Source organism: Phaenicophaeus curvirostris, chromosome 4 (genome assembly GCF_032191515.1).
Source record: "Phaenicophaeus curvirostris isolate KB17595 chromosome 4, BPBGC_Pcur_1.0, whole genome shotgun sequence".
Lineage (NCBI taxonomy): Eukaryota > Metazoa > Chordata > Aves > Cuculiformes > Cuculidae > Phaenicophaeus > Phaenicophaeus curvirostris.
This window is the reverse complement of record NC_091395.1, coordinates 777512-793339: the sequence shown is the minus strand read 5'-3', so window position 1 is coordinate 793339 and position 15828 is coordinate 777512.

Here is a 15828-nt window from a genome sequence, read left to right as displayed (position 1 = left end):
AAAGTGCCTCGATTGTGACCCCAAAGCCCAAGTCACTGGAACCTCCCGTGAGGAGCAGCCTCAGCTCTGCCGGCACCGAGCATCCCAGCGGCCGCGCGAGGCCCTCGGCACCATCTCCGCAGGGCCTGGAGCTTTCAGGCCTGGCCCGTTTGCGGTGAGTTGTGGAGCCCATTAGTCTGGGGAGGAGAGGGCAGTGGGAGCACCAGGGGCACAGGGCCTGGAGCCACGGAGCCTCCCGGGCCTCAGCCTGCTGGCGAGCAGCGTTAACCGCCCCGGCTGGATTAGCGGCCACGTACGGAGCAGCCCGGACAGTTTATTGTCGCCTCGGTGCGGTTTGGTACCAGTGCAAGGTGAGCGCGGCTCCGCGTGCTCCGGCAGCGGCGGCTGAGGGGGCGAAGGGCACCGGCACAGGCCGAGGCCGCGGCCGCCCCGCGGGGAGAAACAGCCTGGGATGGGGGGCGTTCGACGGGATGGGAGATCCGGGCTGCCCGAGAAACCCCGGGGAGCCCCTCGGTGTGCGACGGGAATAAAACCGGGCCGGGACGCGGGCGCGGGGTCTGCGGGGGCTGCAGGGAGAGACCCCTCGGTGACGGGGCTGCCGGCTCCCCGCCGTCGGAGCTGTTCTCCCGCTCCGAGCGTCCGGAGCGGGCACAGGAGCTAAACCCGGGGGGAAAGGCGAGGCTCGGGGTGCCGAGAGGGACGGGGCTTCTCTCTCTCTCTCTCGGGGCAGGAGGAGGGGGCGGCTTCGCCCTGGGCTCGAGCCCCGCGGCGTCCCGCGCCGGCCGCGTCGTGGGAACAGGGACCGGCCCTGGGGCCTGGGGGCGCCTCGGGGCGGGGCACGGGGCCGGCGGAGAGAGAGGCGGGGCGGGCGGCGGGGCCCGAGCCGAGGCCGCTGTCCGAGGGCACCGCCTGAGCCCGGGGGCCGCGCTCCGCAGCCGAGGTGAGGCGGGGCCCAGCGGGAGGGGCTGCCGGGGGGCGGGGCGGGGGTGTGGGCGGGGCCTCACGGGTCCGGGGGGGTTTATGGTGGCGTCACCTCCGTGAGGGCCGCGTCGGGGCGGGGGGGGAGTGAAGGGGGCGGGGCCTGACGGGCCGCGGACGGCGCGAGGCCTGAGCCGGGGTGCGGCGGGTGTCCGGGCGGGGACGCGTGGCCTGGCGGCGGAGTGTCTGAGGGGGGTCCGCGGGCCGGGGGGGGGCGGGGACGCGGTTTGAGCGGAGGGGTCTGTGGGGGCGTGGCCCGAGAGTGGCTGTAGCGCTCGGGGGGTGCTAGGGGCGCAGCCGGAGGGGAGCGCGGCTCCCGGCGTGGCCTGAGCGGGGGCGCGGCTGGGGGCGAGGCCTAAGCGGGCGGCGCTGTCGGGGCAGGACTAGGGCGCGGCCTGCGGGGGGCGCGGCCTGAACGGCGGCGTGCCGGGCCGCGGCCTCAGCGCGGGCGGGGACGGGGCCGCGGTCCGGGTGGCGGCGCTTGAGGGCGCGGCCTAAGCAGGGGAGGCGGGAAAGGCAGCGCGCGGGGCGTCGCCTGACGCCGCGACGCGGTGTGGCCTGCGGGGGCCGCGCCGGGAGCGGGGCCGGGGGCGTTACCGGGCGGGGCCTGCGGGAGGGCGGGGTCGGGGCAGTGGAGGAGGCTGGGCCCGAGGAGTCGCGGGGCGGGGCCCGTGCGGGCTGGGGGGCGCTCGGGAGGGGCCGCGGTGGCCGCTCGGGGCGGGGCTGTGAGGGCAGCGCCCGGGAGCTCCCCGAGCCGCGGCAGAAAGCGAATTGCAGGAGTCGCCGCGGGTCGAGAGCGGGACCCGCCCCGAGACGGCTCCGAGCGACGCTGAGCGGGGCCGGGGAGGCGGAGCCGCCGCGGGACCCCCGTGTTCGGAGGGGCCCTGGGCACCGTGAGCCGGGGGAGGCGGCCTGGAGGGAAGCCGGGAGGCGGGGGCCGCGGCGCGGCCGGGAGCAGGCGAGCCCGCGGATCGGGGCGCGGCGTCCGGCGAGTCCCGCCGCAGCCGGGCCCGGCGAATCGCGCCCCCGCCCCGCCCCTCCCCCCGAGCTCTCCCGTTGTCGCTGTTCTCCGGCGCCGGCGGAGGGAAGGGCTCTCTCGCCGGCATGGGCGATGCAGGCGTCGCCGGCCCGTTGTGCGGGAGCCCCGACCGAGCGGTTTCTGTCCCCTCCCGCAGGTACCGAGATGGCGGCGGGGCCGTCCCGGGAGAGCGGGGGGACCCCGCCGCCCCTCAGCGCTCGGGAACGGGGCGAGGAGACCCTCGACGCAGAGCGGTGCTCGGTGCGGGTTTGATCCCTGAGGGAAGAGGCTCCCCGCCGCTCGGAGCCGCTCGCCGGGGCAGCGCTGTCTGCAGCTGCCTCCAGTTCAGGTGCGGCCGGCGGACGCCCCGGCGCGTTACAGCTCCAGGTAACTTCAGCTCCAGACAGGAGATGTCCCTGCCGGGTCATTCCTCCCTGTTGCAGTTCCAGAGAAGTGCGGCTCTCCCCGCAGAGGCTCCAGAGAGCAGACGCTGCCCTGTCCAGCTGTGCTGGGAGCAAAACCCTGGCTGATGGGCATCTCGGCTTGTTGCAGCCCCAGCTCACGGACACCGCAGCTGGACAGCAGATCTGGATGAGATGATGTTCCTGCTCAGGCTCTCCAGTGTTTTCCTGCTCCGGGGACTTGAAGCCTCAGGTAATTTCAGTTCCTGCCGACCGTTTCAGGTTCGGGTAATTTCAGTTGCAGGAACCTGATGCTGCAGCTTGTTGCAGCTCTGACTTGTTTTTGATTGAGGTACTTCTGATGCTCCAGCTCGCTCCAGTTCTGGCTCCAGGAAGCTCCACCTTTGGCCAGGAGCTGCTCCTGCTCATTACCAGCTGCAGTTCAGTAAATGTTCCTTGTTGTCACAAGCCCCTGAAAGTTCCAGCTCATCTCGGCAGTCTGGGCTTTTGGCTGAGTCGTAAATCACTCACTGTCCCAGCTCCCATATGACTATGAGCTGTCATAACTGTACGGCGCAAGCACCCGGTGACCATGGCGGCAGTTGTATACACCCCACATACAGCACTGAATAGGTGACAAAGCACCTTTTGCCCCAGAGACTATCTCAAAAGTTTAATTCGGCCTGGTGTGTGCCTGCCGGCCTCCCTCCCTCCTTCCCACCTCAACTCCGTTACCCTCCCACCATCCCCATCCCCTGCCCAAAGCCCCCCAGGCCTCTGTTTTGGGGGCTGAAAACAGCCAGCTCAGCCTCTGTTTCCAAGTCCCCTAAATGCAGCACTTCTTAGGTATGGGGTTTTTTGTTTGCTTGTTTGTTTTTCTGAGCCCCAGAAATGCAGGATTTAACCTACATTTTCCAGTACTGGAAATGGAGGAGTTAGTCTTTTTCTGAGATTCAGAAAGGCAGCACTCACCCTCTGCTTTTGCATCCCAGCTCCCAGCATGCCCTTAGTCTCCATTTTCCAACCTGGAAAACATGGCACTCTAGTTTGGGGGATTTTTTTTTTTTGCTAGCCCCAGGCCTTGACCTGTATTTCCAAGTGCTGAAAATGCAGGATTCGGTCTTTTTTCCTGACCTCCAACCCCAGCTTGTTCCTAAGGCCCAATCATGCAGCATTCACTTTCTGTTTTCCAAAGGCGAAAACGCAAGACCCATCTGCTTTGAGCCCCAAACCCACAGGGCTTGTTCTCCCTTGTCAAGAGCAGACGAGGCCCAACTGCGGTGGGGTGGGAGCTCCACACCCGTCAGGACATGCTTGGGAACGGAGGGGTAGCCTGTGTGAGGAGGGGCGGCCCCACTTTTACGGAGGCTGCACCCCACACAGCAGGGGTCACTTTATTCTTGTTCCCTGCCCCAAAGCACCCGCACCCTGTGGCGTGGGCTCCACCGGCTGGGGAACGCAGCCCCTCACCTGCTCCAGCGCAAACAGAACCCAAGGAGTGGCCGCTGCCACTGTTCTTGAGCCAGGGTCCCACCCGGCCCCGGCACAGGTGCCACTGATCAATTAGTTAGCAAGGCCGCTAATTAAGTGCTGTGGGGGGGCAGCCTGGGTGCAGCCGGGGAGTTCACCTGTTTGTGCTGAATGTTCCCCAGGGAGACACCAGGTCTCTGCAACCACGGAATGGTTTGGGAGGGAAGGGACCCCAAAACCCACTCCATCCCACCACCTGCCATGGGCAGGGACACCTCCCGCTGGATCGGGGGCTCCAAGCCCCATCCAACCTGGCCTTGAACCCCTCCAGGGATGGGGCAGCCACCCCTGCTCTGGGCAACCTGGGCCAGGGCCTCCCCACCCTCACAGCTGAAAACGTTGTTCCTGAAGATCTCACTTCAATGTCCCCTCTTCCAGCCAAAATCCATTCTGCTGTCCCTGCATTCCTGGATCCAGAAGTCTCCCCAGCTGGACACATCCCAGCAGAGCTGTGAGGGTACGGCCCTTCCCACCAGTTCCAGCCCCAGCTGCTGGGCAGAAGCCCCCACGCGGAGGTCAGAGCGCTGGGGCAGGGTCCTGTACCCAGCCCACCCTCGGCACAGCCGGCACTCACACCTTGCAAGGCCAAGAGTTACCTGGGCAGTTTTCCCTGGAGCAAAGGAGCTTGACCGCAGCCAATCCAGGGACGTGTGCTCCAGTATTTCTCCAGGAAGGTCCCCAGCTGCCGGCATGCACTGTCAAACAGAAATGAAAGTCTCACTGCATGTGTGAGAAACCTCTCAGCACCAGATGTGTATGAAATGAGCCCACTTGTCATGTTCCTTCTACTGAAGAATTGGCATCAGTGTCACAACTTGTTAATGCGATTCAAAAATCGCTATGTATATATAGTAATTATGAATATATATGTTACGAGCTCCACGTCAGTTTGCTGCTGTACTGTGTAACGTAGGTGGGAACAGCGACTTCCACTTATCATTAGGCTGCTATTAAACATGATCCTGCTGTGCCTTGGCTGGCCCACGTACTTAGGAGAACTCTGGAGGGAGAGACAGAACATTTAGAACATCTTGGCATCACAGTTGATATTTCCAAGTACACATTTCTTATTGAATTACTCTGGGTAGTATCTTTGCCCTCGGGCAGTAACCTCCATGTACCGGCTTCCTCGCAACCTCGTCTCAATGTGTTCCTGGCAGGAGCACATCAGCTTTTGCCAAGCAGGCAGAGGGCGAGCAGCAGTGGTGCTGGTGCGGCGTGGCTCTGCCAAGCCGTGTTCATGCCGAACGCAGACATGGGAACCCATGGCTTTAGCTTCCAAGCACCTTTGGTTCTGACTCCAAATTAATGCTGACTTCTCTCGTCTTTAAATCTGTACCTGCAGGAGCAGCAGCATTTGGCACAGCCCTTTCAGAAAGAGCTGAGGGCTTGGAGCCCGGCATTCCAGCAGTGTCCACAGCGCCTGCGGGGGCCCGAGGTGCTGCAGGGGCACTCACAGCGTCGGCAGGGCACGCAGACGCTCCTTCCTGCTCATGCCCTGCTCTGCCAGCCCTTCTCCGCAGGTCCCAGTCGGGCACAAGCTTTGGCAGGGCTGGGTACTTGGGGAGCAAGGAGCAGCTGCGCTTCCCGCTGGGCTGCCCAGACCCAAAGCTGCTCGCTGCTGCTTTAGAACACCCGGCCTGTGACAACCTGCTATGGCTGCCCAGAACTCAGGTACAGCCACAGGTAGGTGCCACGCTCAGTTCTGAAGCTGATCCCGGTGCTACACATATCGGGTCGTGGCCTTTCAGGTACAAATCCTTCCCCTGATGATCACCTGGGTGATTTTTGCCTAGCAAGCACACTCACTCTCCTTCTCTCCCTGTATCAGAAGTGTCTGGACTCAACCCAACAGTGTAGGAACTTTACCAATTTGATACTCGGTGCTACATCCACACGGCCCCAGACTGTGTCCGCTAACCACCGCTGCACCAAATCGTTCCCTTTCCCCCTCACCCAGACGACTGCTCACCCTTCCCCGCAGACCACGGACTGATGGGAGATCACGTAAGTTATGAAACCATGACCAGCACTCGATCTCTCTTTGCATTCTTAAGTGCTGTACACCAGCTACACACAGAGCCCTCCTTTCAGCTAAATGGAAAATGGAGGTACAGCTGCAGTTTCAGCTAAACGAGGCTCAAGAAGGTGTATTTCAGTTCTCCCAGTACAGCCTTCTGCAGTGAACATTTTCTGCTACATCAGGACTAAATCAAAAGAGTTTTCCCTCAACCTAATCCAGAAAACATCAGCTTGAGACTTGCCATTTTCCTGTACTTAGAACAGGATAAGGATTTTAGGAAAATCCAAAGCATGTAAAACCCAAACACCTCCTACCACCCAGAGGGACCATTCAGCACCAGCCCTGCTGATGTACAGGATAGTCATAGAATTGTCTGGTTTGGAAGGAAACTCAAAGATCATCTAGTTCCAACCCCCCTGGCCACAGGCAGGGGCACCTCCCACCAGATCAGGCTGCCCAAGGCCCCATCCAGCCTGGCCTTGAACACCTCCAGCGATGGGGCAGCCACAGCTTCCCCAGGTGACCTGTTCGGTGCCTCACCATTCTCATGGTGAAGAAATTCCTCCTGATATCTAGCCTAAATCGGACCCTCTCCAGTTTATACCCATAAAAATACATATATTTTCTTACAAAAGCACCTTAGAAAAACCCCTATGGCATCACACTTCATTCAGAAAGGCCCAGAGGTGGGTGAAGTGGACTGGGAAATTATTAACTCTGCTGTGTTGATTGTTTTGGTGATTCATTTTTGCCTCACTTTCCACAAAAATAAAAGCCTTTCCCATAGCCTGGCAGAAACTGGGAGATGTGAGGACATCCAGCCCTGGGTGCTTGTACCCAGCCCGGTCATCACTATCTCAGCCCATCGTGGGCATCTCAGATCTTGAAGGTCCCTTCCAACCCAAACTATTCTATGATTCTAAGAGTCTATGGTCTGGCAGCAGCACCAGGTTACAGTCCAGGATTGCACACAGGCTGCCAAAAACCACGCCCCAACGTGTCCATGGCAAAGTGCTGTCCATTCCTCTAGAACACAGGACAGCAGGCATGACGCAGCCATGCGTTTCAGCTGGTTTCGGATGCATCAGAGCACTAGGCAGTGCTTACAGAGGCAGGCATGCAGACCCCTTTTGAAATCCTTAACTGCTTTGGAACAAGAAAACTGCAATAGAGGGAAGACACGTTCTTGGCTGTACATGAAGGTGCAGCACTTAGTCCATACCCTCGTGCTTTAGTGTGGGCCTTGCTCCATGGGGCGGCCTTTGAGTTAAGTCAGGGGATCGTTGCAGATGCTTTATAATAAAAGCCATCTCCACTAACTTCCAGCTCGTAGAACAACTACCTTCCCTAGTACCAAGGGCCACTCTAACTCAGCACAAGATTTATTAAAACAAAACAAACCACTTGAAAACTCAGTGACAGGTTTCTTGTCATGGGTCTGGCTTCCACCTTGACAAAGATCCATCCACGCAGGGAACAGATTAAAAGAAGCAAGTGACCAGAAACTGGCTGAGGTCTCCAGACCGCAGGCAAGGAAGACAAGTTAGCACTCTGCCTGCACTGCCCTGCTGCAGCCTGAGAGTTGTTCTTGGGCAGAAATACACTCCCTGGAGCTCAAGCTGAGCATGGTCTGTATTTGTCCCTGCGTGCACTCCCTGTTGGGGCTACAGCACTGGCTGCTGTTATTGTCCATTAACTTCAGCCTGCAGAGCCACAGGCAAGGTAATTCTGCTCAGAAAAGAGCCAGGAAGGGGAGCTTTACACTACACTGCACAGAAAACCAGAGGTCATGTAAAAGACGACAGACTTTCAGCCTGCATAAAACACCTTCCACCCCTGCTTTGTTATCTCCTCTACCCTAGCCTGTTCATTAACAGGTTTAGCAGCATGTTTCCAGCAACACGGGCAGCCAGGCCTGCGTATTTTCTACAGCAAACTCCCCTTTCAACCAGTTGCAGAGGAATATCGAGGAAGAAGTTACCTGAATTATCAGAGCAACAGCACACAGCTCCCACTTTCATTCCTGCTCTGACCCAGTAAGCGTTCCAGCGCCAGAGAACTGGGTGAACATCACCAGGGTGCAGGCAGGGAAAGACTCTGAGCCAAAGCCAATTTCTGTAGGGAGTTCTTAGGTGGGAAATCATGCTGGCTAGCAAACTCCTGGGAGAACGGAGCTTTCCTGAACTGTTCGACCTGATACTCCCCAAGTAAATAAATCCCCACACTTCCTCCCCTCGCCCTTAGGCACTCAACTGCTGACAGACTGAGTAACCTTTCAGAGTAAACCACCCCAGCCTGCATCCTGCCATCTGGATGGCAGGAAACTCCAGTCAGTGAGGTAAAACGAGTCCCAGTTCCCCCTTTCCCACACGATGAATAGTTTGAGAAAACAAAGCTTGATGTCATTATTGGGGGGTGTCAGCAATCTGTTTAAGCACAACATTTGATTAGACCTAGAGCTTCCTGGAGAGTTGCTGCTGTTTGGAGCAGCGTGTTCCATGCTTACAAGATGGGGATTGGGTGAGTTTACTGCTCAGAAAACCAGGGGATTATTCTGCCTAGTCAATGTGTTTGCTCGTTGTAGGCCAACATCTGCATTGAGTTATCCCCTCACCCAAACCACTTCCCAGGTTCTGCCTAGAAAAACGTCAAGGAGTTACCAGGAAGATGTGTCTGCAATCAGCTGCCATGTGAGCTTCAGGGTTTGTGCAAATAATTCTTTCTGTATGACAGCCTTTACACAGATAATACCCGTTGTTTTCCACAATTTCTCTTGAAATAACTTCTCTTTATCCCTCCTGCTAAGGAAAATGCAGCCCACCAACACAGAAAAACCTACCTTCTCTGGTTCTCATCATGTTTCCTAGCCAGATGACTCCCTAGCCTCATGTATACAGATCTAAAAAGAAGTAAACCAAGGGACCAACCAAAAAAGTGCTTATTGCACTAAACAAAGCTTTCAACATACCAACAGTAATGGGAGAGCAAAGCTCTCTGAAATTATTACAGAATCCTGTTGGATATACAGGCTAAGAAAGTGTGATGACAATTTACAGAGCAATCAGATCCTCACTTACAGCTGCGCTTAAGGTAACCCTTCTAAGCACAGTGTTACCTCACACTTTGCAGCAAGCAGGGATCTGGTTTTCAAGGAATTTCTTCAAGTCCTTTTACTGTTCCCCACGGCCACTGATGGGAGTACAACAGAGCAGCCGTACAGTTTATAATGCACAGAATCATGGAATGGTTGGACGAGACTTCAAAGCCCACCCAGTCCCACCCCCTGCCATGATCAGTAACACCTCCCACTGCAACAGGGGGCTCAAAGCCCCATCCAGCCTGGCCTTGAACACCTCCAGGTAAGGGGCGGCCATGGCTTCTCTGGGTAACCTGGGCCAGGGCCTCCCCACCCTCACAACAAAACATTCTTCCTAAGATCTCACATCAATCTCCCCTGTTTCCCCTTCAAACCATTTTCGCTCGCCCTATCCCTGTGGAGCTACTCCCTGGACTGTAGGCCAGAAGAATGGAATAAGATTTGCCTCTGTGGGAATTAGTGATATTCTCTAACACCTTGTAAAGTCAGACTATGTTTCTCTGTTTGCCTTAAACATTTTGTCTGAGGACTACCAGCTTGTGGCCCCAGCCCGGCTGCAGGGCCGAGGCTCAGGGGGGCAGTGCAGGCGCAGGCCCCGTTCTCCCTCGCTGGGGTGAAGCCCCAGAGGTGGCTTTGGCGGGGGAGGGGATGGAGCCGGTGCGGCTGCCCCGCTACCCCCCACCTGCTGCTTCCGGGGCTCCAAAAACACAAGTGGAGATGGGGGGGGGGGGGTGGGCTGGGCTTATAAAGGGCTCACAAGGAACCAGGGGGCGGTCTCGCTCTTACTCACACGCTTTGCTCGGACCAGCCTGGACCACGTGTTCCCGAGATCATCTGCTGCCTTCGATGTGGTGATTTCTTTCCTTCTCTCTCTCTCTCTCTCTCGCTCCCCCCCTCCCCCCCATTACCTTGTGGTGTGCGTGTTGGATCGGATCCGAGGGATCTGGGTTGTTTTCGGGATTCATTTCTGTAACTTGGGGTGGTTGCGCACCCCCCCCCCCCCCGTGTCTCTGTTGTGCACCCCGTGATTTGGTGTGTGTATGCCTGCTGGAGCCAGAAATAAATACTGCTTTTGATATTCACCCTGGGAGTGACCTTATTGGCCTCCGGATTGCCACACAGACAAACGTATCCAATTCCCCCCCAGTCAGGGCCGGACACAAGCGTGTGGCTCGTGGGTCCGGGTTGTGACACACCTGTCACGCATCCACACTGTGCAGGTAACCCTTGATTTTTCAGAAAAAGAGATGACACTCTCTTTCTGTATCTTTAGATCTTCATTAGGCTGCTACATTTAGCAAGAGATTTTTTCCAAAGCACCTCAGAGGATTGGAACGCTCAGTTTCTCTTGATTTAATTGAGTAGTCAAATCCTCAGCCACCACTGAAAATGGTGTCTTTAAAGCTTTGTTCACGCATAGGTGACTCTGAGCTTCAGCAACAGTAACACTTTATCAGTTAAAGAAAAGAAGTCACTCTATTCCAAACTCACAGGCCGTCCCCTGGGATGGGAGAGGAAGCGCAGCCTTGCCTAAGTGTGAAAAGAGAAACGGCCTATGGACAGAAAACGCTACAAGTGTCAGAGCACAACAACTGTGGATTTTTGTTTAAAGTCCACAAGTGCAGCAAGTTTCCGTAAAACTCAGATCTTGCTCACAAACATCCCCTTCTGGTGTCCATCACAAAAGCAGAGCAAACCCACTTATGGAGCTGCTTTTTACCTCCCTGCCTTAGATTTGCAGTGGGTGGTTTTGCTCTTTCATCAGAGAAGGAAGGTTTGCCTGATATCCAAGAACAAGAATGGGATAACAACATCGATAAAAATAAACAAAACGGACACATGTTCCCTGCCAAGATTTACAGATGCTTTGGAAGGAACGTGTGTCCTTTTCTCTGCTGTCTTAAAAGCAGAGCGAAAGTGGTGGGGGTGAGGTTCCTCTGTGGATAAGACAATGCACCAATGAATGGACCAGCATACCAGTTCTGTATTTTCTGACCTCACTGGCTCCCAGAAATCCCCCTTCATCACTGTTTTCACATTGGGGGAGTTTTCTGTGATTCACAGAATGTCCTTTCATTTCCTTTTTTTAAAAGATACATTCTGACTGTGTGTTTAAGCAGTTTGATAGAGCCCAGTGTTGCTCGGTGGGGATGACAACTTCACAGCAAGGCGTTTCATCCATTGGAAAACACAGATAAAGAGAATGAAAACTTTATGTGGGAGCAAGAATTTGCGCTTTCCTGAAAGAAAAGATGTTGATCTCATATTTGGGAATGCTTCTGCACTTTGTCTCATCACAAATCAGAGGGTGTTGACAAAGTAGAGCCTGGGCAGGTGATTTCAGCGCAAAACACAGTGTTTTAGGGGTCCCCAAAGTGCTTTTCAGCCCCTGCCCTAAGAAAGAAGCCAATTGTATAGTGACTGCTCTGCTAACCTGGCTGCCTGTCCTCCCTCGGCATGAATGCCCTTTCCTCATTGTCTCTGTGCTCTCTTCCAAGTGATAAACAAAAGTGAAGATGTGCATGCGGTCACTTGGCTGTGTGCTTAATTGCTCTAAATGAGGAGACAAGTCCCTGGATCTGTACGTATCACTTCTTCAAAACTGAGTTTTAGGTGAAAACAAGAGAGAAGAAAATGCAGGGAGCACAAATGCAATACAGCCTCATGCACTGATTTACCGTGTCTTGCGTGGCTCTGTAGAGTCTGCCCAGGTCTCTCCTGGTTGTGTTTTGTGGCTCGCTTGTCCTGGACGGTGGTTCTTTCTTCCAATGCCAAATCACTGCCACCAAGCTGTGTAAAACAGCTCTGTTTTCTAGGGAATGTGAGTTTTCCAGTGCTGGCAGGTCTTTCAGCCTTCCCAAAGGCTCGGAAGGAGCTAGCAATGTAGCACATGGGAAGAATTTTTTTGCAGCAGATCCTGTCCTGCCGGTGCAGTCACTTGTCAAGGACAATAGCTATTGGCAGAGCATTTATATGATAGAATTGGGCAGGCTGCCAAGGAAAGCAAAGTCTTTTGTGGTGTCTGCAGCGATTCACTGGCCCGTCTCACCATTGATGGCGAACTGGAAACTGGCTTTCACCACCGGCAGGATCAAAAAAAGGACCTACTCAGCAAAATGGGTAGTGGATGCTGCTGAACCCTCACAGCAACATGGGCAGGTTGGGTAGGTCATACATGCGTTTGTGTGTGAGTTTGGGATTCTGCGTCCCCTAGAACAACTGCCCTTGGTGCTGGAGGAGCCCTGCACAGCAGGTGGAAAAAGGTTACCCTCTGCAAATGGAGGCTGGAGCAAGGTCCTCTGTACATCATCTTCTGAGAAAAGTTTAGAGATGATACTGATTGCATGAAACACAGAGCATTACATCCTCAGAGATGCTCACTACAGGGCCATTTTGTACCTAGAAATCCTGCCTGTTTATTGTTCCAGGGATCATGGGATTATCTAAGCTGGCTCTAAGAAGCCGACTTGCTTTCACACAAGAAATCTCCTGGCATTTAACAAATTAAAGGGACAGTTGCAACTGAGGCCCGTGACGTTTCAATTACTTCTTGAGATGTCTGAGTTAGGAAGAACAGTGCTTATTGATTCTCATCCTGCCATTCATTCACAGGAAGTACCCATGACTTCCTGGAGAAAGGCTGTGTCTGACAGGCCAAACATTTGTAATGAATTTCATTCACAGAAGGAAGGAGCTGTGTGGCTGCGACTTTGCCAAGGTGTTAGTGATATCTGAGGCTTACCTCATCTGGCATCACAACCTGATGTACACCAATTGATCTTATCTCTAGATACTCACTGCTTTCCGTACTGCTCAGGCTTTTGGTCTCCTAACTAGGGGAAATGTGTCAGGGGACTAGCTAGGACTGGCAAGTGTTTGTGTCTCCTGGGTCCAGGTGTACAGAGAGCCTTTGAGTTCATGAATCGTAGAATCACAGAATCATAGAGTACCAGGTTGGTAGGGACCTCAAGGATCATCTGGTCCAAACTTTTCTTGGCAAAAGTGTGGTCTAGACAGGATGCTGCAGCTGAACTTTAGAGGCGTCCAGTGTGGGGGAATCCAGCACTTCCCTGGGGAAACATCCTTCACCCTTGCTGAAGGCATCATTGGATGACTTTGCTTTTAGAATAGCAAAGTTTACACTCCCCTGGATGACACAACACGCTGACCTGTGTGACCAGACCACCACCAGCTCTGCCATCTGAGACTGCGTAGATCACTTTGCTTAGCCATGTCCTGTGCAGAAAGCATATCAAGACTTTAAAAGGGAAGACATTATAGGTACAAAGTGGCTCCACTGTTCTGACTGACCCTGGTTCAAGAGTGGTGGCTGCCTACAGGATGGAGCCCCAGCTCTGGGGAGAGATCATTCAGCTTTGGCTGCAGCTGCCTATGCTTTAGCCTAAGCACCCTGCCAAAGACTTTGTAACCTGTATAAAATAGCATATGGGACATCTGACAAACTGGTATGAGGGGATGAAAGAAAGAGATTTTGTGCTAAGAGCCAAGAGCTGCAGGAAAGAGAGAAGTGGGAACTACCTGTTACAAGTCTGATGATTAAGGGGGCTCAGTACATGATTCAGTTCTGACCTGGTTTACATTATTCTAGACATAAGGAAGAATTTCTTCACCGTGAGAGTGGTGAGGCACTAGAACAGGTTGCCCACGGAAGCTGTGGCTGCCTCATCCCTGGAGGTGTTCAAGGCCAGGTTGGATGGGGCCTTGGGCAGCCTGATCCAGTGGGAGGTGCCCCTCCCTGCCCATGGCAGGGGGGTTGGAACTAGATGATCCTGAAGGTCCTTTCCAACCCAAACTATTTTATGATTCAAAAAATGCTCCTCATCAGAGATGGAGCCTGTGAGGAACACATGATTGAAATAAGATTACTTAGTTTCTGCTCCTTTTCACCTCTCACACCAATTAAGGAGTCAGTATTATTGTAGCTCCCAGGGGGTGAGTGCTTCTTTAAATGCCCTTCTGCCTCCAGAGCAAGGACCAATCAGGACCCTGGTTCTGACCCAGAAGCAATATGGAGGGGCAAAGGAAAGGTGCAAGTTTTTTTACTCTGCTTTGTGGTGAGTTTGGTCATAGGACATGTTTATTTATCACTTCATCATCGTCTGTAAGGTATTTGTACAATTTCTTGTTTTATCTAGATGTCAGCTCATGCAATGTGTTCAGATGGGGCATGGTAGTATTGATGTTACTGAAGTTGCTTCTGAACAGGCATGTTTGCTGGCCTGCATTTTGGTTATGTTTGGTGAAAATTGCTCCATTGAAACTTTAAAATGTGTGAGCGAGAGAAACTCAACACACTAGTCCTGACAATGCTGTGTTTCTTTTAGGGACAAATGCAGTTAGGGCTATTGGTTTTGTATTGATGGTAGCTGGTGCCTGGTATCCCTTCAGCAGAGCCTGCAGGAGGCATCTGTGTTTACTCCTGAGCTGGAGACCTTTTGCTCGTCTGGCCTGTGCCAAGTGCTTGGGAACTGCTGAAGCAGCTGGAGGTTGTTTGGGCACAGCGTTCTGTTTTTCATGAAGGGACTGGGAAGGTGGCTTTCATTAGGAGTAATAAAGTAAACTAATGAATGGAAAACCCCAGAGGATCTGCAGTAGCACAGAGGTTTGCTTGGGCTTTGCTATGGCCCTGGCCCAGCCAGTCGGTCTGTTGGGGGAAGCATTGCACCAAGAGATTGGTGAGGTGACACCCGCACTGCAGGGACCCGTGTTCTCAGAGAGGCGTGACTGTTAGTGCTGATACCTGGTTATGGCACCATTTCCTCCAGGCTCCAGCCAGTGCTTGTTCATAACTTATCTCTGGCAAAGGCACAGCCAGACTGCACTTGAAACAGGGTAGGGATTTCTCTGTTGGATTTAAGTAGGGAGTCAATGACTTGTACTTCAAAGTGATGATGCTGCAGAGACAAAGCTAAAGGAGCTCAGAGAGGCAATCTAGCTCTCGCATCTTTGATATGTCCTTATCTTATCAGGGCATGCAGATAGAAAGCCTCTGTAGGGGCTGGCAAAGTGTCAAGTTGTGTAAAGAGTGAGGCCATGGGCCTAAGTTCCTTAAGGTGAGCAAGTCCTGGAGGACTTTAATCCTAGGGTATTAAACAAACAAAATGACGTTGCAAACTATGAACTGTAAACCTCCTCCACAAAGCAGCAGGCGTGAGTATACGGGGCAAAGGCCTGGGCTGAGATAAATGCACCATGTTGCACCCTTGGGGATACTTAAGGTCTTCCCAGTTTCCGTGGTTGGATGTCACCATCTCCAATGGTGGAGATGGGGTGGCTGCCCCATCCCTGGAGGGGTTCAAGGCCAGGTTGGATGGGGCTTGGAGCCCCTGATCCAGTGGGAGGAGCCCCTGATGCAGTGGGAGGTGTCCCTGCTCATGGCAGGCAGTGGAACTGGGTGGGCTTTGAGGGTGGCTGCTCTCTGTAAACAAGATCCTGATCCATTTGCTTCAGTTACTACAGGGGAGCCAGCTCTGCAGCTGCCTGCCAGCCGAGAGCCTGGACCATACTCTGCTGGAATTGAGCAAACCCACTGTAATTTTCAGTGCAGGGAGGCTTGTCTGTGGGCTCTGTGAGGCACTGGCCTTCAGATCTGTTTGCTTGTTCCTAGTGTCCAGAGAAGTGGTTAAATGGGGGGACAACCACTGCAAGGCTTGGAGGCTTTACTCTTTTTTTCCCCGCTATGTGGTCTGCTGCATAGCTGAACCACAGAGGTTCTGTCTGCCTTTAACTTGTGCCCACCCTTAATCTGGCTTTAAATTGG